Source organism: Lytechinus variegatus, chromosome 2 (assembly GCF_018143015.1).
Source record: "Lytechinus variegatus isolate NC3 chromosome 2, Lvar_3.0, whole genome shotgun sequence".
NCBI classification, from domain to species: domain Eukaryota; kingdom Metazoa; phylum Echinodermata; class Echinoidea; order Temnopleuroida; family Toxopneustidae; genus Lytechinus; species Lytechinus variegatus.
Genome location: NC_054741.1, coordinates 9,578,775 through 9,603,661, shown reverse-complemented (window position 1 = coordinate 9,603,661; position 24,887 = coordinate 9,578,775). Strand labels below are relative to the sequence as shown.

Below are 24,887 nucleotides of genomic sequence, written 5' to 3'. Positions count from 1 at the left end.
CTTCTTTTACATGACTCAAAAAGTGATTGCCCCATGTTAAGGTCTCCGTATATAAACATTTCCTGTCCGTGATTACGTTCGCATTAGTGGATTGGTGAGATATGTCTGCTCTTCGTGAATTCCTAAAATCAGTCCTTAAAATGTCCCTTCTTCTGATCTGAATATGAAAAATTTTCGGCTCTCGCTTCGCGCTCGCATCATTTGGTTAATGAAATACCTATATGGTCCTAGTTATTCCTACAAAGAATCCTTAGAATGCCCCACTTCAGGTCTGAATTATCTAAATTTTCAGCTCGCGCTTCGCGCTCGCAATATTTGATTGGTGAAATGCGTATGATAATCATGATTGCAATGACTACGAAGAGTGTTTCATGTGTTCAGATGTAATTCTAATGAAATCAGCAAGCGCTTGGCACTCGCATTAGATGACTATGGTGAGATATGCATACTCTTAATGGATTCCTAAAATAAATTCCTTAAAATCTCGCGGTTTGTGGTCAAAATATAAGAAAAAAAATCAGCTCGCGCTTCGCGCGCTTACTCTGTGATTCAAAAAATTTGCTGGTGCCCCCACATTGCCGTGACCCACGGAACGCCAGTGTGGACATATCAATGACAATTCCTTGCATATCTAAAAACATAATTGCAAAAAAAATGCCAAAATATTTCAGTCATCCCCCCACCCATCAACACGGATTTTATACGCCAGTGGTCTGCATGTGTGGTGGTGGGCTACTGGTGGCACAGAACAACGTAATAGTAGTGATTGTGGTGCGGCGATGGTGGATCAAAATGATATTGTATTTGACGATAATAATATTTGTTTGGGCAGGACTTATGGCTATCATGATTGTAAATTAATAAAAGAACAAATGTGTGAATGAAATGTAAGACTTTAATAAATGAATGACTAGATGAACTAATAAAAAACAAATTGATAAATAAGCAAACAAATATAAGTAACAGTATATATCTCTCATAGAGATATATTACTACGTATCTCTATGATATCTCTAGAGAAAAAATGCATGAATGAATATCATCAAATTGGCAACGCATGAAAATGTCTGGCTCGTTTATCGTCTTTATGTGGTGCAAGCAGTGCTGCTAGTGCTAGAATCCGAAGCTGGAATTTAGCTTTGGAGTTATTTTGAGCTAATTTGGACTGGGCCGGCCGAGTAAATTGAGTAAGGGTCAACTCAGTTTTTAGTTTAACATATTTAGAAATAGATTTTTAAAATAGTTTTGTATCTTAAAATAGTTAATTTGTTCATTTAAATTGGTGTATTTCTTTCTAATTTGACATGCAAGTAGTTTTCGGTCAGCAGCTTATGTTATACCGAATATGATCAAAATAGTCGTGTAAAACCGGTCGGTCATATTTTTACAATGAATTAGATCTATCTACGGTTTTGTTCTCTTCTCCCCCATAAAGACAGTTTAGGCAATTGACTGATATATTATTTGTAGTGCAAGTGTGTGTACTGTACTGCGTGAATGAAAATTGTGAACAATCGCAGTTATCTGGCCTGGTTGGCCTGGTGGAGACTGGAGTTCTATTGTTCCATCGGCCATCTCTTCCGCCAGCGCGCCATCGGCATGACATGAGCATGATCATGACCGACGCTCTGGCCACGTACGTGCACGTTACACGCAGTGAATGGAAAGTTTACGTGTCGCGCCATCTTGGTTAATTTCACCACTACGTTGCGAGAGGGCGCTCGTCAAATAATACCAAAAAATCGTAAACGAGACAGGATCGTAATTATGAGGTCACTTTAGGCCAAAATATTTAATTCAGGGATGGTCCCCAAAATAAGTTGTGTCGATTTTCGAATTGACGAATGTATAACGAATCAATACATATAAACTTCATCAATACTCATGATGTTAATTTAGTTAAACAAAGCCTTCTTTCCCGGCGTCGCACGTCATCCCGAGTTATGGTGGTGCTCTTGCACATTTTGGGTATAGTTCAAATCATTAAATAATATCTCGAAACTGCAACTTATTGTACCCTAATTTCATGATTTTTTGTATTATTTAGGTCATTTGCAACACTTTATTCATTGACAATTACAAGTGTTAATTTCAAACTTTCCCGCTATTGAGTCTTGAATCTACCCTTGTCCGCAGGCCCCTATAGTGTGTACTGTGTCATTATGTGTGTGTCTATGGAGCACCACATCACAAATCTTGCAAAATCGTGCTGATTCTGTGGCATTAAGATACCTTGTAAGACAAAGAGAGTTCCAGTTTTTAATTGTCCTGAAAAATTTACCACAAAATTAAAGCTAAAAGAGCAATATTGTGATAAAAAGGACGTACACCTTGCCCCGCATATGTAGTTGTGCCAATATACTCAATCGCAAAGTAATGAAGTAAATATGATTAGTTTTAATTTTTTCAGCAGGAAATATTAATAATCATGATTATTAGAATAAAATAACAATTAAAAAATAAATCAATGATAATGATAACAATAATAATGATAATAATGATAATAATGGCTGTTCAATATAACTTCTTCCACTGGCCGTTATTCCTTCAATCATTTTGCCAATTTGCACTTGTTTGTGTAAATATCATGTTTATTATTTATCGCTATTATGTAAATGTTGCAATTTTGTAATTTGATTTTTTTTATGTTTGTATTTATATGTTTTTCATGGTAAGTTATATGTTTATCACGGGTGGGGTTGAAGGTGGCTTATGTCTCTTATTTTCCCTTGGAAACTGGGGAGAAATTTATTAAATAGGTTTAATGTTTAAAACTCTTCATCTGGCTGGCCCCTATCCAAAAATTTACAACACATATAGAGATATTGAATTTCAACTATTATTATTATACAAAACATAAACAGAACATTGTAGACTTGTATTGAAGGCAAGTAAACAACTCAATTTCATAAAGCAAATTAATCTTCCTTTATGCTCGCTCTCTCTCTCTCACTGTTTCATGCTGTTGCCTCCCCCCCCCCCCCGCCACTCATTTCTACACATTCTGATTAACTCTCAACATGCAAGGAAATATAATCATTGTGGTATTCCTGTTAAAATAGAATTTTTATCAAACTAAAAAAGAAACTAAACATGCATGCTCTTCATCAGTAGCCAGGGCATGAACATTCTTACCTGAAACAAAATCTGTTTCTGAAACAAGCGAACCATGTTTGCTTGCTCCTGGCTAGACAGATTACTCCTGGTACACTCTGAACAGAATATAACTATGGATTCAGCGGTCATGATAAGGAAATTAATATGAAGTAATTTTAAATAAAATTTTCAAATATATTCTTGTTCATACCACAATCTCAATTACAGTAAATAACCATACAAAATTAAAAGAAAATTTATATTCGATTAGAAAAGATCAAAATAATTGTAATCAATTCTAATCACTCTTCATGCTGTCCACTACATGTATTTTGCAAATTCTTCAAGATTTAGCAGATGTCAGAAACATATAGGCCCATGTGAAAAAAGAAAAATGCTGATAAATAAATTTCTGATCTCTAGTCAAGGTAACAATATGTACCCAGATCAATCTCTTAATATTCACTGTATTGATGAGGTAATTTTGATTTAGACCCAAAGCGCAAGATATCAATGAGAAACAATGTGCTTATATCATGATGAAGGGGCTGTCTTCACAGGAGAGCCCTCAACGCACATACCCTTCTGGCCTTAACGCCAAGAAAGAGAGAGCGAGAGAGATGGTAGTGTTCAAGACGAAATAAAGAAATATTTTTATCAAAGATCTATGAAAAAAATTGCATTTAATGTAAATGCAGATATGGGGTTGTCTAATTTTAAAGAAAATCATCGCATATTGAAAATGCCCCGGAATTTACCCACACCCCCGGCCTCCCCCCCCCCCCCCCCCGGCCCGTACCCCATCATGTGGACGTGGACCTGGTCTGGTCAGAGAGCAACTCACTCAAGTACCGCTGACCTGGCTTTCAGCACAAAAATACAAAGGTAAGATAGATCTAAATGAACATCTTTTTTATGGGCATAAGGAAGATATGAACAGTTAATTGCCTTGGCTTGATCTTGCATACCGGTACATGCATTTCAGTTACGAGTTGGAACTGTTCACTTTTTCAGCTCGGTCACTCACATTGAATATTGAATTTGAAAACGTGTTTACATCTCAAACTGGTTGAAATTCACAAATGATATTCATGAATACATATATTATTGATATGTCAACAGATTTGAATCTTACAACATTTAGTTATATTTTAAAAGGATCATGAATAACCAAGAGTAGGTTGAATTTCAATGTAACGCGTAAAGTCCAATATGGGACTACACAGGCCACCGCATTCCAAGGAAAATCGAGGCCGCTACGCACGGGCGCCTAAGAAGGCAGCGTACGGTGAAATTCACATTTTGGCGGCTCTATCTATCGTTAGTTTTGATTAAAAAACATATTAATTAGCAAGATTGCTTCAAAAGCCACCCAAATACTAACGATTGAAATGTATTCTTTTGAATCCTTCGAGCGATAATTCTATAAATTCCTTACTTTCCAAAAAATCGTCCTTCAGAGATACATATGTCAAATCTCACAATTTTTCACTCTGAATTTGCTGTACTTCACATGACCCTGCAGCCTCAGGTTGAATTTAACACTTGTAATTGTAAATGAGAAAAAGATCGGGATGATCATTTAGAATAATATATTTCTTAAAAGAATTCTTAAAAAAGTTGCAGTTTTTTTATATGATTGATTAAAATATACCTTTTTTATTTAATTTTTTTAATGAGAAAAATGGGTCATTTAAAGCGATATTTTAATTTATTTCTTAACTAAGAACCATAACAAAATGTATATGATATGAAAGAGGGTGAAAATCTCTTTTGTAATCGTGCATATTCATATTTTGTAAGGAAACGATGGTTGTGATTGGCTCAGATTTTATGAGACCAAAAAAGGATCCAGCAATCAGCGCGTAGTTCGACGAAATGGAAAATTAATGGCGGCGCGCATAAGATTTCCAGGTTGCACGTACGTGTGGCTCTGCGGCCCCGACCGGCCAAAATTAAGGCGGCGCAGCGGTGGCGTTGGCTTTTGGAGTTGGAGTTGGAGTGGACCCATGCCAAGGCCAAACTAGTAGTTGGCAGCCGTCTGTTTTGAGGATTTTTTTTTTAAATTTTAAATTAAAAAAAAAAAATTCTCCTCGCACACAGTCACAGATGGCTATTATCGTGCAGCCACCAACCATTAGGGGGTTAACAATAATACAAAATCTTTCCGGCGGGGCTCATTGATTTTTGTCTTTATTTCATAAAAAAATATAAATTCAACAAGCATATTAACACTGAAAATTTAATCAAAATCGGATGTAAAATAAGAAAGTTATGGCATTTTAAAGTTTTGCTTATTTTCAACAAAATAGTTGTATGAACGAGCCAGTTAATACATCCAAATGAGAGAGTTGATGACATCACTCACTATTTCTTTTGTATTTTATTATATGAAATATGAAATATTTTTATTTTCTTGTCATTGTCATGTAAAATGAAGTTTCATTCCTCCCTGAACACGTGGAATTCCATTATTTTAACATTTTGTGCTTCAGGCAAGGAGGTCCTAATCGTCAAATTCGTAAAAATTGAAATATTGTATAATTCAAACAATAAAAAACAAAAGAAATAGTGAGTGAGTGACATCATCGACTCTCTCATTTGGATGTAACTGGCTCGTTCATATAACTATTTTGTTGAAAATAAGCAAAACTTTGAAATGTCATAACTTTCTTAATTTACATCCGATTTTGATGAAATTTTCAGCATTGTGCTTGTCTGATTTTTCTCTATTGATTCAAATCAAATTTGAATCTATTGATTCAAATCAACATTTTTCTGAGGTGGACTTGACCTTTAAAAGAGGAAAAAACAGTGACTTACTTCGGCTGTGGTGCAACTTCAGTTCACTTCCCTGTTTTATCCGAACATAATACACAAACGTATGGCAATTGAGTCCCCTGTACAGGTGGTGCTAGAAATTTGGTCTCTGTATTTGGTGAGAGGAGCCAACAAAGTTCAGCGGAACAACCAACATATAAACAGACCGAAGCTTTTGGTCTAAGGCCAAACAGTGTGTGGGGGAGGGGGTCTAATTATGCAGGTATTGCAGGATAGGAAGACGTTAAATCAATGTACCGTATACAACTTAAGTTAGCAAGCTAAATTTTGTGTGCAAATAATTTTTGCCCCTAAAGTAAACCCAGAATTACCCAGGGGGGGGAGTCAAATATGTCGCTGTACACACGCGTGACCAAGGAATTTCCAAACACCCTCTAAACAAGTTTTTCTCTGTTTGCAAAATAACCCCCTCAACAATTTTTTCGTTTTTACACAATTTGGCCCCTAAACAAGTTGTTGCCAAAATATGACCTCAGGGAAAAATACATACCCTAAATACGTTTGACCCCGCGATTGACCATTGACCAGTCTTTCAAAACCACCCTTTTTCTCGAAAATCCGAAATCAATGTTTCTGATACCCTTAACGAGTCCATGCGCGAACAAGCCTTGGAATAAGTAGCTGCAGACCAGGGGCGATTTTAAAAAAAAATTGCCCCTGGCTCACAGGCTTTTTACAGGAACTGGGGGGAATTTTCTGGAACCATGGGCAATTCAAAAAAAGAAGAATATAATGGTGAACCACATTGCAAATCTTTTTATAGTAAGTGCAGCTCCTGCAATTTTTTAAATTAGTACATGAATAGCATGCTAAGTAATAGGCTTATTCAAACAATTAAATCAGATATTTAAATATTTAAGTGTGTTTTGACACCCTCGCTCCACATCCCCTTTACAACCACACACACATGGGCTTATTAATTTTTCGCCTTTAATGATTCACGAACAATGACCCCCCCCCAAAAAAAAAAATCGAAATAAATGAATGAAATAAAAATATTTTAAAAAGACAGAGAGATGGAGAAAAAGAGAATTCAGATCAAATAATAATAAATTTAAAAACAATAGATAATTTTAAAGTTTTTTTTTTCATGGTTAGAATCACGGGTGTAGGTGAGTGTTTGTGTGTGATTGTGACTGTGAGGTGCACTTGGATTGCATTTGAATTATGCTAAAGAAATGAAGAAATGAAATCATAGCCACAGGCTATGTACATGTATTGTAAGTTCATGTACCTTAAGCTTTTCACAAGTTATTTGAAAACGCAGATCTCTACAGAAAATGCCTTTCATTCTGGGAGAGTCTAAATTCGGTGAAAATGTATTCATTTATTTTCATTTTATTTTTTATTTTTATTATTTTTAATTGAATCATTATTACTGTATTTTTGTTTATGTATATTTTGTTTATCCGTAATTTTAAAGCTCGTAGAGAACTTTGCTAGTTATTTTGTGCTTTTAATAATAAATACCCTCTCTCATTATTATTAACCAACCAACCCAACCCAACCCCACCCCATTTTGAGTTCAAGGTCAAAAGGTCATTGTGATGTCATGTAGACGCCATTTTGTAAAATCACATTATCAAACATATCTTCATTATCAACTATAAAACATCAACCATATTTACATCACATCAACTTGAGGTCAAGGGTCAACTTTCCATGCCATCAGAGGTCATGTAAGGTCACAACGTGGGCGTACGATTGTTACCACAACTGGTATTTATCTTTAAATACAACTTTCAGGGCTACCAATTTCCTGGATTCTTCTTGCTCAATCACATTGCATACACACAATAGCTATTGCCTACAATCTTGAATCTCAGTTTATTGTAGAAATGTCTGTCATGATAATAATGTTTAATTTGTTCTTATCAGCAGTCCTTTTTTAAAACTATTTTTTTCCTATCCTAAATCAGTAAGCTCGCTCTCTTCTCACTCCCAACTGAGAGACTGCATGGGGGGGGGGATAGATAGAGTGAAGTAGGAAAAGGAGAGTAATTTTAATGATAAAAAAGGAAAGTAACTCAGGTGCTAATTTTATATTGACAATATTTTACATTTAATTGATATGAACTTTGAATGGGGTTGAACTTGGGCTTGTTAAGCTACCACTTGAGTTATGCTGCCGATTGAATGCCAGGAGGGAATGGGCCGAGTTGTCTGAAGTGCCGAGTTAGCTTGCATCCTAGTACCGAAAAATGTTCTCCCAACAGGCCCTGCTGCTACAAAAAAAAACTGTTACAGAATGCAACATATTACCACAAATGCCCCCATGTACATCAAGAATTAATATGTTTACAAATAAAAATTATCTAAAATTTAAGCTTTGAGAAAATCAGAAATCTGATGTAAAAAATGGGTGGGAGGACATATATTTAGAGACAAACGGTGACTCAAGATTAGCAAATTATAGTAAGGATTTTGAAGGAGTACTTGTGATAGGTTGAAGCGCGTAATGCGCCCATGGAACAGCATGATAGTAAATGGCATTTCTCATATCTGATCGCTGTGACTATTGAATTTAACAAACAAGATAAAATACTTTTCAGAATACAGGCCCAGGTTTGGAACTACATTAAAAGATGAGCTTTTTGAAATTAATAAGTTTAAGAATTTGTTAAGGAAAACATTTTGGATATAAATGGTAGAAACACGAAGCATTTAAAGTATAGAAAATCTATAAAGATATCAAAGGGAGATATGAAAAAAATGTGCAAGCAGAATAAAAATGAAAAGAAATTCAGAAAAAAAGAATGAAAGTGGTTTTTAACAGACTGAATAATATCATTCATTATTCACGCTCATGTTCTGAAACAAAAAAAAGGTTGAGGGATACTAATAGAATTCTTTGCTGTGGGAATGATTGAAAGCCCATTAGTTATTTGTTTAAGGAATATTTTTCATTTGCTCATAGTATTTATTTAGATTATAGATTATAAAATTTGATTTCCTATTTAGAATATATTAGAAAAGTACAGTCAGATTGAAGTAAATTAATTCAATTATGTCATGAGCCAGTAGACTCAAAGTTATGAATACCCAATTAGGAAATTCAAGGTTTAGCCAAAAACAGTTACTTGTGCATCAATTTCAGAATATCAGGCTCACGTCTGTGTATTTCATTTTTGAGAGATTAGGGGGAAAGGTGAAGAATTACGAAGAGAGAGAGATTGAATTAAGAATCAAAACTCTCATTAGTTGATAAAAGTGCAGTCTGTATTCTACAATGGCAGTTCACTGACTGGCAGTATAATCATAAAATTATCATTTCCCTCTTTCGCGTGTTCTCCCGCTTAATTGCAATTAATTATGAACACACTTAACATTTGGGTTTGTAAGAGGGATTATGTAGCGGATTGGATTTTGCTTTGTATTTGTAATGGATAAAGTAGAAAGGTACATCCAGTAGAGAATTCTGATTACACGGATGATGATTAATGCCCAGGCAAATAGAATGTGACACAATTACCAATTTTGAGTTTGCCCCCTCACAAATTGAACAGTCTGGAGTGTAGAGAGAGGAGGGAGAGAGGGAAAGTGGCAGTGGATAAAAGAATAAGGAAAAGAGAGGGAAAATTGATCCGCAAAAGAGATGAAAAGCTGAATGAAGTGGATAAATAAAGAAGATATTGTTTTGTCCGGAAGGAGGGAAATTACTGGTGGGGACCGCAAATGGCATCGCAAATTGGAACCCTTGTCAATGTTTTTGATCAGGCAGTGATGAAATTGTTTGCCATAATGGAGCGAGTAATGTAAATGCAAAAGTTTATTAATGGGGGAAAACCATTAGGGCGTACAAGTGCAGGCATGCTGAACAAATTTGAGTTTATTCTCTGAATCTTGTTTTGTTGATTTTTTTTTCTTTGGAGAGTTAGGTTTGCTCATTTCTAACCTCCTTTTAGAGTCTAGGAGGTATAGGAAAGAATTTATTCGGCTGAAGAGGACAAGCAAGTGATAGAAAATAAAAGGAAATACATGTTAATATAAAATAGACAGAAAAACTCAAGAGTATAGCTCAGAAAATAAAAAATGTCATTATTGAACAATGTTGTATAACCTGATGTAATATTACAAGTTTGAAAATCCCTTCTAACAGTTAAAGAAAGACAATTGATGTGACCTAAAATTACTGGTAAAATAGATGAAACTGAACATTTGGATTGTCATTGTGAGAAATTATATGTACCTCTGATCATGTATAAGATAAAAAATTATGATTGAAAATGATATAATATATTTTGATATGAGTTACCAATAATGAAAATGGAAATTATCAATGTTAATTGGTATCATCACAAATGTAGGTCAAAAAAGTTTTGTCTTTGAAAATACCTTAAGATTGGCAACACAGATCTGCTAACATTGCTTTATAGAAAGAGACCTGTGTCTACTGAGGTTTTTTTTTCCAATTACTGAATAATCACTATTAACTTTTATGCATATAGAAGAACTTGGATGACCACTTCATGATCGATAATCCACTTTTAAACTTTCATTAGATGTTTGTAAATTCGTGTATTTATTTATAATAATTAGTATAAATTCAGTCAGTCTGCCAGTCTTTCTGTTTGTCTATTTTTCAGCCTATTTGTCTGCCAGTCATTCTGTCTGTCAGTTTGTCGGATATTTTGTCTGCTAGTCGATCTGTCTGTCAGTTTGTCAGATATTTTGTCTGTCAGTCATTCTGTCTGTAAGTTTGTCAGATATTTTGTCTGTCAGTCATTCTGTCTGTCAGTTTGTCAGATATTTTGTCTGCCAGTCATTCTGTCTGTCAGTTTGTCGATATTTTGTCTGTCAGTCATTCTGTATGTCAGTAAGTTTGCCTGTGTGTCAGTCAGTAATACAGATACAATGATGATAAAATTAGTAACAACAATAATAAAAATTGTTATGCATTTATGATGTATTTTTAATCCTTTATTTATTTACCTTTGTACATGTATGTATTATTGTTATCATTATTATTGTTATTATAATTATTACTATTAATTTTTGTATTGTTATTATTATTGCTATTATTGTTATTTCCTTTTTTGGTTGGGGTGATATTCATGCTGTCCTAAGTAAAGTCAAATGGAGTACAAAGAAGTAAAGTTGATGTACCTCATGAAATAAAAGTCATGTAAAAAAGTACATTAAGCAGTAGTTTGACGCTTGTCTCATCTCAAAGATGGTGTAATATTTTGACACATTTAACACAATATGTGTATATTTCTTTTGCTGTTGCAGGATTGCTGTCAAAACTTTTCAGCTACATGTGTTCTTTTGTACGTAAGTATGATCTGCAATCAATTATTTGTATTTTTGTTAAATAAAGGATTTGAAATATATAATTGCAGCATTGGTGAATCCTAAGCCTAACAGCCTAATTAAATTGCATTTTGAAAGCAACTTTTGAAACTTAAATAGACCCTCTACATATTTTTTTACCAGTGAAAGAGGCAAAATGCATCATGTTCCTTTCCTCCATAATATGTTTTTTAACCAGTTGAGAGAGATGAACAGCCCCCTCACTGATTGAGAATTGACCAGGCACATTCTTTATCCCCGAAGGTGGTGAAACAAAATAGGTCTGCAGTTGCTTGTTTTGTTTATTGTCATTTTTTCTAGAATGAGAAGCATTACAATGATTGTATATGAAGCAGTGTAGGGGTGTACATATATTTCACATCTTATATTGTCTGAAATCCAGCAGTGTTGCTTTTTTTTACTTGCCTAATGATTAAATATTTTGGAAGTACAAAGGATCATTACTTTCAAAACATTTTTTATCATTGTATTATAAAGTAGAAAATTGCTGATACTTGAGGGTTTTTCTTTTCCCTACTGAAGTTGCTGCCCTTTCAATACAATTTTTTTTTTGGCTGATATTAATCCTGAACAGAGCCTTTGCGTCATAGGGAAATTAGTTTGCTTTTATCAGTTAAAGGTGAGTTCACCAGAAAAAGAAAAATTCTTAAGGAATTCAACGAAATTAACAGCGTAAATTGGGGGGGGGGGGAGGGTTGGGGGTTGGGGGAAAGGAGATATGTCTGCCCACTTGTTGGAGAGGGGAGGGTGATGGCCTGTATAGGGGAGACTGGGGTAAGTTGGAACATAGGGTAAGTTGAAACATTGTCATTTTCTTTAACGCCTGTAAAATAAATTTATGCAATATTGCCCTCAATTTATTGCAATAATAATTCAACACTTGTATTATTAATAGCAATAAATTGAGGGCTGTATTGCATAAATTTGTTTTACAGGCTTCAAAGAAATTTACAATGTTTCAACTTACACCATGTTCCAACTAAACCCAGGATCTCCCCTAATTATTTCAACACTTTTCAAGACAGAAAGATATTTTTTTCAATCATTAAATGATTTTTACTACTATTAATGGGTGAATTTATCTTTTAATGTTGTGAAAGTGCTTAATTTGTCTCAATTTTGCAAATTCTTAATTTTAAATATTGTTCTAACTTGGGATTATAAACCAATCAACCACCCTTTTAGATACACTGGTGTGAATGGGCAGATCAAATCCTCGCATCTTTGTGGAAGTGGGGATGATGTGTACATATATAGGCCTATCCCATTCTTAAGTTAAGTTTACAAGGAGTTAATGATGACATTGATCAAATAAATGCCAAAGAATAAAAAACTAACAGCAATATCTCCCATATCTTTATTTAAAATTATATCAAATTATATCCAAGATTTGTAATTGCCTTCTAACATATATATAGCAATTTAATCACATAAAAAAATGTGCAAGACATTTTGTTCAGAATTTTGAATTTTGCATCATCTCGGAATATGAATTTAACCATTTGAACCCGATAGGCCTGTCTTCCGGACATGCGGAGGTCGCATTGTAAGGTCAAAGGTCATTTTCAGGTCAACATTAAAGTTTACATGCAAGACTCTCTTATGACACCTAATTCTGCAACCGTAAGTCACTTTTCAACCAGATTTGGATGGTAGATGGAGTTAGGGGACCTGCATGTTATGCTGCACTCAGAGGTCACATGGTAAGGTCAAAGGTCATTTTCAGGTCAAAGTTAAAGTTTACATGCAAGAATCTCTTTGTCCGCAACCCTAAGTCACTTTTCAGCCACACTTAGATGGTAGATGGGCTTTGGGGACCTGCATGCTAGGGTCATTGTCGCCATGATAGTTGTACTGTATAAGCTGTTGTTTTCGCGGATTGCCGATCGGCCGCGAATTTAAAGGGGAATCCAACCCAAATAAAAACTTGTTTTTATAAGGAAAAGAAAAATCAGACAAGTTGATAGGTGAAAGTTTGAACAATATTGGACAAGCAAAAAGAAAGATATGAATTTTTAAAAGTTGTAAATATTGGTAATCACTATACCCATGGAGATTTCAAATTGGCCGCATATGGGATGTCATAGTGATGTAAGGCAAGGACTACTCTTCCATGTACTCCAATACATATTATGGCTAAAATGTCATTTTTCCCAAAAGTTTTATTTCAAATTATATTTTTCTTTCATGAGGACATAAAACAATATACTACACGGGTTATATTTAGATTACTGCCCCAGGGGAATGGGTACTTAGGAGAAAACCACAAATCCCTGATAATAAAGTACATGGCCTATGGGAAAGTTGTCCTTGCCCCTTGTCATAATTTACTTACCCAGTTGCCAATTTGAAATCTACATAGTATTAGTGATCTCAATTTTAAAGCAGCCATAACTTTCTTATTGCTTGTCTAATTTCTTTCAAACTTTCACCATTCTGTTTAATTTATTTTTCTCCTTCCCAACACAACATTTTATGGCCAAGGCTGGATTCCCCTTTAACAACACGCGAAAATATTAACACATTTCTTAGTCAGTGCCAATGCCCCCAACAGCAAAGCTTTGCTATTGAAAACATCCAGCATAGTGAGAATATGGAGATATGCACCTCTATATGTACAAAAAAAAGGTTTAGAAAGTACAGTTAGTGATTCAAAAGTTAGCTAGAAATTCACTTTTTTTTAATTTCTCAAATAAAATCAGAGCCTAAACTATTTTCTAACATTTTTTTATCAATATTTATACACTCACTGTAATATTAAAATGTATTTTCCATGAAATCATTTGATTTTATTGTCATCTAATTGACTCTATACACATGTATGGATAGCTATTTGCATACTATTAATATTCATAAGTCACATGACCAGAATTTTTGAGGTGAACATTCTGTTCACAAAATTCCACAATTTTGCACTTTTACCAATTTTTTTGAAAAATGAATCGAACAAAACACAAATTCCAAAGATTGCTTAACCCTATAGATCCTGTGGCAAGATGAGTTTTTAGATCTAAAGTTTAAAAAAGTGAAATTTAAGCCACCTTTTTCCACAATTTGTAACTGTTTTTACAAGGACATATTTATGTTTAAAACACATATCAGAACAGTGAATTTGAGGAGTATAGATTTGCACATGAATTGCACCAGTTATGCTTCTTTGAAATGCTGTGGAAATGTTTCATACATCTTCCGATCGCGAATTTGAATAACCCGCGAAAGCGAAAATGTCGGGACACCGCGATTCTCGAAAAATTCTGTATGCGAAAATAACAGCTTTTACAGTATTTATTTGTCAAATTTCTGTGTGAGCTGTATATATTGCAATGACGGATGACATGGTGGGTTCGGGGGATACATGGGCTCGGCTGCGCGACCCGCCGAGCATCTCTAATTGTGGTCTGTTATGGCATATGATTCATTTCATAAGACACCCTTATTCCCAATACTCATGATCCCATCTTTTTAAAATCACTTCTAACCAGTGAGTTTTCATGGAAAAAATGTTGACTCTTCATTTGCTCATTTTGCTTGCATATCGATATAATTGGTCTGTCCAACTGTAATTTTTAGTTTATATATCTAATCTCAACAAAACCATTAATAACCATAAAAAATTGTGATACATGTAGGCCTTAACTGTCATCACCAAAAGTTGGATTGCGTACACATTTTATACCAGTTCCTGTATGCATAGCCTTTGATGTGGGGGTGCCCCCTAGATTTTTTATTTTCAGCTTGATATTTTGCTATCACCCCCCCCCACTGCTTGGACTGGATTTAGGCCACAGTAAATTATAGAAACAAAACATGAATACTTATTTGAAATTGGAGGTGAAACTGAAAAGATGAAATTCTGAAGGTTTTTACTGAGTACAGTACATATTTATTTTGAGTATTTTATTAGATAATGTTTATTCAAATTTTGTCCCCCAAGAATTAAACAAAGTGGATTTGCCTAAGGAAATTTCTTTCAATTCATTTTTTACAATAATGAATAGAAGGGAATATATATTTTTTTTGCTTTTGAAAATGGGACCGGTCTAATGGCTTTCAAAATGAAGTCTTAGTGCTGATCTTAAGTAATATCAGTCATTATCATTACTCATCAAATTCATCCTTTACCAGCGTCGAAAAGTGGTCCCTTTCTTTCTTAAGACATTTAAAAGGAGCCACTCTCTTTCGACATTTGTAGTGGAGGAAGTGGTATGTATGCTTGCTATGTATCTGGATTAAGGGGCATTTTAGTTTTCGACTATACAGCTTCCTCCAAATCAGAGTAGGAAATGTTCAGTGATGGAAGAGTGACTTTTAGCAACCCCTCTTCACATTCTAAGTTTAAGCCAGGTGAGTGCATTTTTCTAAAGGACACTTTCCAGGGCTTGAATTGAATCCCAGGCAGGATTTTTTTTAATTTCTATATTCAGGGGTTACTTTTCAGGACCTTGAGCTTAAATCTGCAACATTGGATAGGATTTAGCATTGTAGTCACTGGGATTTTTGGCTCTTGGGCATTTCAGGTGCAAAATTTCCTTGAGTTCCTGTGTAATTTTTTTCCTGATCCAAGGCCACCAAGATCATGGCTTTGCATGTGCAATTGATTGGCCTTGGATATTGTATCCTCTTTGATTTTACCCGTTTGTGCTTTAATGGAATATTGTGCCCTGAAGATATTCAAGGGCCTGCCATGCTCTTGTTTGTTGATAATGCATAATGAAGTATTTCACTGAATTATAATCTGTGCGTGCAAAAAGTTATCAGATATTTCAGATATTTCAAAAGTCTCAATCATAAAATATTCCACTTATTTTGATACAGTGGAGGTGCGATAGCTCAGTCGGTAGAGCGGGGGATTTGTATTCCGGTGATCCGGATTCGATTCCCACTTGGTGCGCTAGTGCCCTTTGGTAAGGCATTAATCCTCATTACCAGGTCCTTCGGAGAGGACCTTAGCCGTTGGTCCTCTGGTTGCTTGCTTACAAGCATTTATGCTTCTTAGCAATCAGGTAAAAAATCCCCACCAATCAATCAAAACATTGCTTTACTCTTTATGTTGTGCTTATCTTTATTTTCTACATGAACCATTAATAAGAGTGATGATTGATAAGAATACCTCAGTCACAGTAATACCGATTAATGTCATTGGCCATCATAATAGCTAACGTCAATCTGGAGTCGGTTTCGAAAGTGGGACTGGCATAAGCTGTGAGAATTGACAGGATGTTTATTTGAAATGTTGGGTGAATTATCTGTAGGTTATGAAATGGGGGCTGAAATATCTTACAAGAAGAAAACGGCCCAAATGCATATTTCATTACCATGGAATGCCATAAACCCGTAAGACATCAACAAACTTTGAAACCTACCCACTTTTCGACAGTGCCACAAAGCACAAAGAAAATCCCCTTCCATACTTTATCCAATCAGTTTTTATGGAGAGCTGATTGGGGTAAATTGCACTCCTTCTTTTGGGTAGTGGTATCCGCAAATGACTTGAAATAATGAATTACAGATGCAGAATATTGGAGGAAATCTCCACATCAAATTGGGTATGTTCGCTGATTAATCTGTGGGAGTCAAAATGGAATGTTCAATATTTTTGATCTGGGAGAAGTCGTTGGTCTCCTGACAACTTCTGAGTGCCACTGACTTGCTTGTTTGAGGAAAGTTTAGCTGAATCATTGTAATGCTTATCAGGAAATGTGTGATAATTGATGCTATTTCATGATTTTGTTTATTATATAAGGTGATAAAAATACTGAAGGAAGTTAAAAAGTATAACTATTTTAAGAATGAAGCTTAAGAAGGTATAGTATCCTATGTAAATCATGAATTTTTCATATTATTGCAGGTGTGTTTGGAAACAAATATTGCTTTTTTGTTAACATATTCATAGGTTATTGATAATCTCCCCTTTATGCCAATTATTACCAATTATTGGTTATTATGTTACTAAATTGTTCCACACTTCCACAAATTGTGAAATGAAATTCTTAACTGAATACATTTGTGACATCAATTTGAGATACATGTCACTATTGTAAAAAAAATTCCCCAAGAGGCAGAAATTTTTAAAATGTGATGAAATTGAGATTGTTATGAGTTGACATTCTTAGTTTATAGTGTTAGATTTGATCTATAAATGGCTAAACATTTTTAACGATTTCTCTCTCTCTGTGCTGGCGTTGTGGGAGCCTGTTTTCATTCTGATCTAGTAGGAATGGAGGAAACTTTACTCCCTGACTATAAGCTCCTGTGTGAAAATTTACTTGATCCATCGACTCATCTGTGAATGAGCATGTAAAATTCCCTTTTTCTCTAGTCGTATGGGTCATTAATAAGGGAGTTCACCCAGATGAAAATTGGTTCCAATAAAAGCAAAAAACAAAGAAAAATATTGGTGAAACTTTAATGAAAACCCATGAATATGAATTTATAAACTCTATATTATAATATCCAATAAAGCGCATACATGTAGGGACGCATTTGGCAGTGATATGCGCTATATAAGCATGTTGGTATTATTATTTTTTAATGATGAATACAAAAATACTTTTTGTATAGAAAGGGGTGTGAAGTGATGTGTCTGGTGATATATCCACTGCACAATTAAAATAACTTTCATTTTTTTTAAGTGCATGTTTGGGATGCTCTTTCTTGAAACACAAGAGCTTAGAACAATGTAAATTCATCATGTTCATGAATTGATCAAACATGTGTTTTCCATCATAGTGATGATAATTAAATGTGTGACATCTGCTATCTCAACTGCAAGTCACCATTGTTTTGAAAAAATTAAGTTAAATTTTAAATTGTCCTTACTTATTTTACATTCAATTTTGATGAAATTTCCTGTATCACACTTGCTTATTTGGGGGATGGACTTGACGGTCAACAAACTGCAAAAGAAAGATCGTGTACAAGAATGTCAACGTCTGCCTTGCAATCTCTCATCTTTGTGTGACTGTTGAGAAGTTGTTTTTTTTTTCGCTATGATCTTGATTTTTTTTCCTCTTTGGCGCGTGATCTTTAGTTGGCACGATCGTTGACTGTCAGATGATCACAGTAATGACCTCTTTGACTTTTAAATCAGGAGCTACTAAGACAACACGGTGATCGTCGAGTTCACTCAAGATGTCAGTGAAGTGGTGTTGGACCCTGGTAGATTTCATGTTAACGGCCAGTGCGCTTGCTCCGTCGTTAGGAGATGGAAAAGGAAAGAAGGGTGGATTCCATTTCCGTGTGCATTTCCTCTTCCATGCGGATCAATTTCCTCAGAATGCTGGAGAATTAACAGTGCTTAAATAATGACTGTTGGTTCATCCTGCCAAGAAATATGCAATCTGTGGTGAAACAAGGGTTTTGACATTTGAGGCATGTTGTATGAATGTCTATAGATTGTGTCAAAACTTGAAGGATATAGGGGGCTCACCAAGTAGCATAAATATCTAGTATATATTTCGTTAGTCAACACATTATTCTGGTAAACATTATAAACATGACCTGTCAGGGCTGTGACCTGTCATACTTCATGCCATATTCAATCACCAGCAATTCCGTGATTTAATATCATAGAATTGAATGTACAGGTACGTGTGGGATATGTATTTGATGTTGATTTTAATAATAATGTGATGTGTATGACACCTAGATAGATCCTTGTCATTTGATTAGATGTTCGACACCGATCATTTAGCCCATTTACGTTATCAACCGTGCAATTTTGGATCCATACGATTTTGTCCATTGCATGCGAGCACCAAGACTGCAGACATGTCGTTCAGTGGATCATTTCATCTTTCCATGTCATGAGGTATTCTGTCCATTGCACTCATAAACATTCATTATTTGTATGTCTGAAAAGCTGATAAAATGGAAAAGCAGCAAGGGTAATCATTGATGGTAATCTTATTGTCTTGTCTAAATAAAGTAAAATCTTCTTTCATTTTGAACAGATGATGAAAGAGCCCAATAGGCAATGAAAACAGATATTTTACTCATTGATTCTGTGCCTCATAATAGTCATACAAGATCAGTGGCGTATCAAAGATGAAAATGAAGAGGTGAAATAGGTGAAAAACGGGATGGAGTTTGGACACTGAATTCCAAGAAATCTGAAATCTGAAATACTCTGAAAATTCATTTTGCCCAATTGATCGCGGGCCGGCAGCTACAGTGCAGGGGCAGAGCCATGTTGCTCTATCAGTATAAATATCATTGAATGAGAGGACATGTGATAGATGTTTTACAACATTATATTGTGGATGGATTTTTTGTCATATCATTAGAATGAGAAAAAGGAGAGATGTTTTGGGGTTTATTTTCAGTGTCAGAAGAGTTGTGTGACATCACAGATCTTGGTTGTATTGCCAATAGGAGGATCTGCATGGCACTATTGATCTTGATATTCAAATGCTCAAAACGCTCTTATTGTTTGTCAAGTTTACTCAAACTTTGGTCAATCTTATTTTTTTATTTTTCTGCTTTCACACAAGCTAACTTGCTCCAAGGATTTCATTCTCTTTTAAAGGAGATTAGTGAAGGGAAAGGATTTAGAGGGGATGACAAATGAAGTATGTATTTCAAACAAATGGGGTAAAGAATAGTTCAAACTCAAAAATAGCATTAGTAATAAGAATTAAAGAGAAAAATATAATTAAGTGGGACAGGTTACACAATGATATTTGATATTATTGCAAGACCTAAGTGGGAGGGAGCGGATATCAGATTTTATTTGTATTAGACGAGTGAGTTGACGTCATGAAGATGTAGGGCAATTTTCAACTTCTTATTTTTATGCAGAGTCACTTGTGCTAGTGTTTCTTTGAAAAATTCACCATAATGGGATTGGTGCCTCGCCGTATTGCAAAATTAGGATATAACTCAACTTGCTTCGTGTCCCTTTCTCTTCACTCTATCATTTTTTGTCTATTTCACTTCCTCCTTTTCTCTCTATCTAACTATCTGTCTGTCTTTCTCTCTTCCTGTCTCTTTCTCTCATTGGACCAAATTCACAAATGTGGTTTTGAATCTATGATCTGACACCATAGTTTATGCAGATTTTGTGAATTATTAAACTTATTTAAGCACTTTGTTTAAGAAATAGTAAGAAATAGTTCAATAATGAACAGGTACTTGGATCACATGACACTAAATACATGCTTTTTACTGTTAATACTGGTACCCTTTTCTCACAGGTGAAATTGTCCTTAACCCTGTACTGTACATGTAGGTGGGGCTAAATGGCAAGTTAGCCCATCCTATAATCTAGCCTTAAGCTTAGCCCAATTTCTTCTCACAGCGATTTTGCAAAGTTTCCGTACCCACCCTACATAGTACAGGATTATTTTGCCCTTCAAAATAGCAGGGTTAAAAGAGCATTGGGGATGTTAAGCATGAAAGTCCAGGGTTAAGAGTCACTGTGAGAAAAGAAACCCGGCCAAGCAAAGACGGTGCTTGATGTTGCCCTATCTAAGGGCAACGGAGCCAGCCCTGTTGTCCAATTAGAGATACATTAAAGCGCTCATGAATTGCTACCACTAGTCTGGGACTACTGAATTTAGTTTGAGAAAAGTCCCGGGGGGGGGCCACTTACATTGACGAGTGGATACCATGCGCGACCAAAAAAACACGTAAAAAGGATGTCTTTTTCACGATAAGACACGTTACGTATGTAACGTGATAAGGGTGTCAAAAACACAAAAATAATTAAAAAAGGGAATCTATTTCACTCGGAAAATTACGTGTTTAGGGTCGAATTTGCGGGGATGATAAAACAAAATTAAAATGTTTTATAAAGGATGTCCTTTTTGCCCCAACACTTCGTGTTTAGAGTCCGATTTGCGCGAGGTGTAGAAGGTGGGGTCGTACTAAACCAAATAAGGTAAAGCCGACGACCGAAGGACCCGTAACAATAAAACATTCCTGTACTTGTTTAGGGGTTCATTTCAAGGAATATTTGCCAAGAACGATTTTGTTTCCAATACTTGTTAAGGGTAGGGTTTCACACGCCAATACTTGCTTAGGGGTGCATTTTCAGAATATAGAAATTACGCATTTAGGGTGCTTTTCGAGACCCCATGGTCGCGCATGGTATCCACTCGTGAATGGAAGTGGCCCCCCGGGAGAAAAGTAAGCATTTCCGTAGCCGGGATAACGCAGCAAATTTGGCCTGTGTGAAAAGGAAAAATTGACAGTTTGTGGTTAAGGATAATACGGGGTTATCAATAGTCCAGGATTATGAAAACTTGAGAGAACTTTGTATTTTAATGAATTAATGTGAACAGTCGGCTCATTAATGCTGCGATTGGCTTAATGTTAGTATTTTCCACTGAACAACTGTCATAGATGCAAATATTATAGAATCCTCTGTCTCACTCCTTTGCTTTCCTTTGATAGCAACTACCACCTGGAGATATTCATCGTTTGTTACTTAAAAAGGCAGCTTTCTTCAGTTTAATTGTTTGACCGAATATTGTTCAAACTTTTATCTTCTAAGGATATTGGGCAATGGCAGAGAACTTTTCACTGTTTTATTAACTGAACTCATTGGCTATAAAACTATCATGCACAGACATAGCATCTGGCGGCCAGAGTTCTCTGAAGAGGATACGTGTATGAATGACAAATGAGAGTAAGAGAAAAGGAGAAGGGGGGGGGGGGGCTGGAAGACCTGTCGAAGTGCTTGGTTAGGAACGGATCCGATGATCCCATCAAATATCAGATAGAATGTTAAATAAAGCTCTGGGAATTCTACAAAAACATTTTTGTTTCTCCCGATTTGTCCGATCCACGAGGGAGGGAGAGAGGTGCGAAAGGTACACTGAAGTGTTTCGGTCTGGCGCCGTACAGTCTGGCGTGGTGGTTAAGTGTTTCGAATTAATGTCCTGCTGCTTGTCTCCCGACAGTTATCCCATTTGCGATTCATTAAATCTGACTTTGAGGCGTGACTCATCTTAGGCTATGAGCCTTTCCCTGTTTCCATGATATATGACATGATGAGGCAATCATTGTTACAAGAATCCTCTTTCTTATTGAACGTTTCCTACTTGCTGTTATCTCATTCAAGATACAGTCAAACTTACCAAAACCTGAATCAGCTGGGATTTACGATATCAACGTAATTTGAGTTATCTGCCCGAAACAGTTAAAAAAAACTTTCAAAAGGTGACTAGACAAAGTCAGTCGTAATGATAACAGGTTATGAACATAAATAATGCAATTCTGCAGAACCAAATTCATCAAATTTTATCAAAGACAACACGGATCACAATCCTGATTCTATGAAGCCCTTTCTCCAAGTTCAGATAATGATGATGATTATAAATAGCACCCTTTTTATGTCAAATTGGGCTCTGAATGTGTGCGAAATAAGGGTGAATCGACTTTGGTAAATTCCACAAATGGGCAATTCTATTAAATAATCAACCTTTTTGTACGGCCGACCCCCATTTTTCTCAAGTTTTACTTCACTTTATAAACTGACCAAGTCATGGTCTTTTGACAATATTCCAGACTTATAAGAACCGGAAATCAGAGACAGAAAATTTCATGAAGGTCCCATATTTAGGGGGTCGGACTTTCTTTGCCCAAATGTGAATGTAACTATCTCAATTCATTACTAGAATATAACAAGCCGGTACATGTATGAGCTATAACAGTTACAGTGTTAGGTATATCATAATTTTACGTGCCTGATCAAAATAACTCTCTCTCTCTATATATATATTTATTTATTTATATTAAACCACTATTTCAAGCATGGCATAATTTAGAGATGATAGGATAGAATCTTTGTAGCTTTCTGATATCAGGGGGTGTTTCACAAAGATTTATCTATGAATAAGAGTTGTACTTAAATACCTAGTTGCATACAGTATTTAAGGCATTACCACATTGGTCACATCATGCCAAGAGGATGCGCTTTACTGCATATTGATCAATAAGATGCATATCTTATTTATGTGCAACTCTAAGTCTTGCTTAAATCTTTGTGAAACACCCCCCCGGAATTGAATTACTAATTTTGTGAGATTAGTGCTCAAAAGGCCATCTTAAGAAAAATCAAAATAATTACAGAGGGAGGTTACTAAATACCAAATAAATCAAAATTGGATTTTCATAAAGATTAATCGTAAAGCAAAATTGTGTAGCCACTGCACACTTATGAGATTGGAATAATATAGATGATACTCATGTTATGCACATATTTGACCCTTTACCTTTTTAGATTGGCTTTAATAACATAAAGTGAAAGAAAACGCATGAGAAAATAAATAAAGTGAAATTGAAAAAGAAATGACTTCAATCTTGTGAACAGTGAGTGCTTAAAGTCATTTGTTTATATTTGAATGCATATTGAAATTCCCTTTTCATCAGGAATTCTTAAAAGGATTTATCTCATACTTTTGCCGAACCGCATATTAAAATGTCAAATATACAAAACACATATTTCTATTAATTTCATGGTAGGGTAAAAGAGTATTCGAGTGCATTTCAGACACAAGGTTAAATGCATTAAAAAATTACACTTGAATTCAATTACTCTTCAATAACAATCTGTTGCCCCCTTTTCACTTTTAAGACCAAGCAGTTAAAGGAGCATTGCTAACCTTATGCTATTATTAACATTGTTGGGATTTGATACGAATCACTGTCTACTGTGGTTCAGTGGCATATTTGATTCTGGATAGAACAGATACAGAAGATCTATATTTAAACCTCAAAGGTTTTATTTTCAAATCTTTTGTGATTTGAATATCTAAATCCACAGTTTGACTGTTCAATGGTTACTTACCATCAGGACTGGTTCTAAATCTGTGAAATTGAGAGTGTATGGTGTATTTAAAGTGGTACAATATATTTTTGATAGAGCACTTTTTGCCAAAGGATACAAAGAGGAACTATTATCATCCTGGCTTTAGCTCGAGATGCTACTTTTTCGGCAGTGTTCAGTGCATTCAAGAATTAATCCTACCAGGTATCCCCCTTTACCTCTCCTGGGTCAAGTGCGGCAAAATTTGGAAGAATTTCTTGCTGAATAATCCTGTGATGGCTGGGATTGAACCTATGACCCTCTGTTTCAGAGTCTGGAGGCAAATACCTTGGGCCATAACAATCCACTTCTGATAAGATATAAAATTTACATATCTCTTCAGATTATAACATTACAAAAATAGTAATAATTGGAAACAATGTTTCAGTGGTTCTAAAGTGAAAGACATCAATAAAACAATTGAACGTTGATAAAAGGAAATACTTAAACGTAAGCTTGTTAAAATTTGCATCTTTCTTGAGACAAGATATATGAATATAAGTTATTGTCTGGTTTGGAAAAATAATGTTTTCTTGAAGAAAAAAAAGAATCATTTCAAATTCTTTAATAATTTTTAGATAAACTCTCACACCTAATAATTTGTAATAAATAAAAGTATCTGAAATTAGACTATCCACCGTGCAAAACTTACTTTAAATGCAGTATGCTATTGTCTGGTTTATTTGATTTTAGTTTTCACAGGTACCTAATTTCTCTTACGATATCATGGATAGTGGAACATACCATTATATATCCAAGAAATGTTTCCGCGATTGGATTAAACCTTTAAAGGAAGTTTGACTGACCCCGATAGCTGCTAGGGTCG

The 24,887-nt window shown here is 35.1% G+C and overlaps 1 long non-coding RNA gene across 1 annotated transcript in view; it reads left to right on the top strand.

Moving 5' to 3' along the window:
• The first annotated feature begins 1,063 nt into the window (after positions 1 to 1,063).
• Positions 1,064 to 24,887, top strand: part of LOC121407257 — a 45,649-nt gene continuing 21,825 nt past the window's right edge. The window contains exons 1-2 of the long non-coding RNA XR_005968897.1: positions 1,064 to 1,187; positions 11,170 to 11,211. This is a non-coding gene — a long non-coding RNA (uncharacterized LOC121407257). The remainder of the gene's footprint in view (positions 1,188 to 11,169; positions 11,212 to 24,887) is intronic.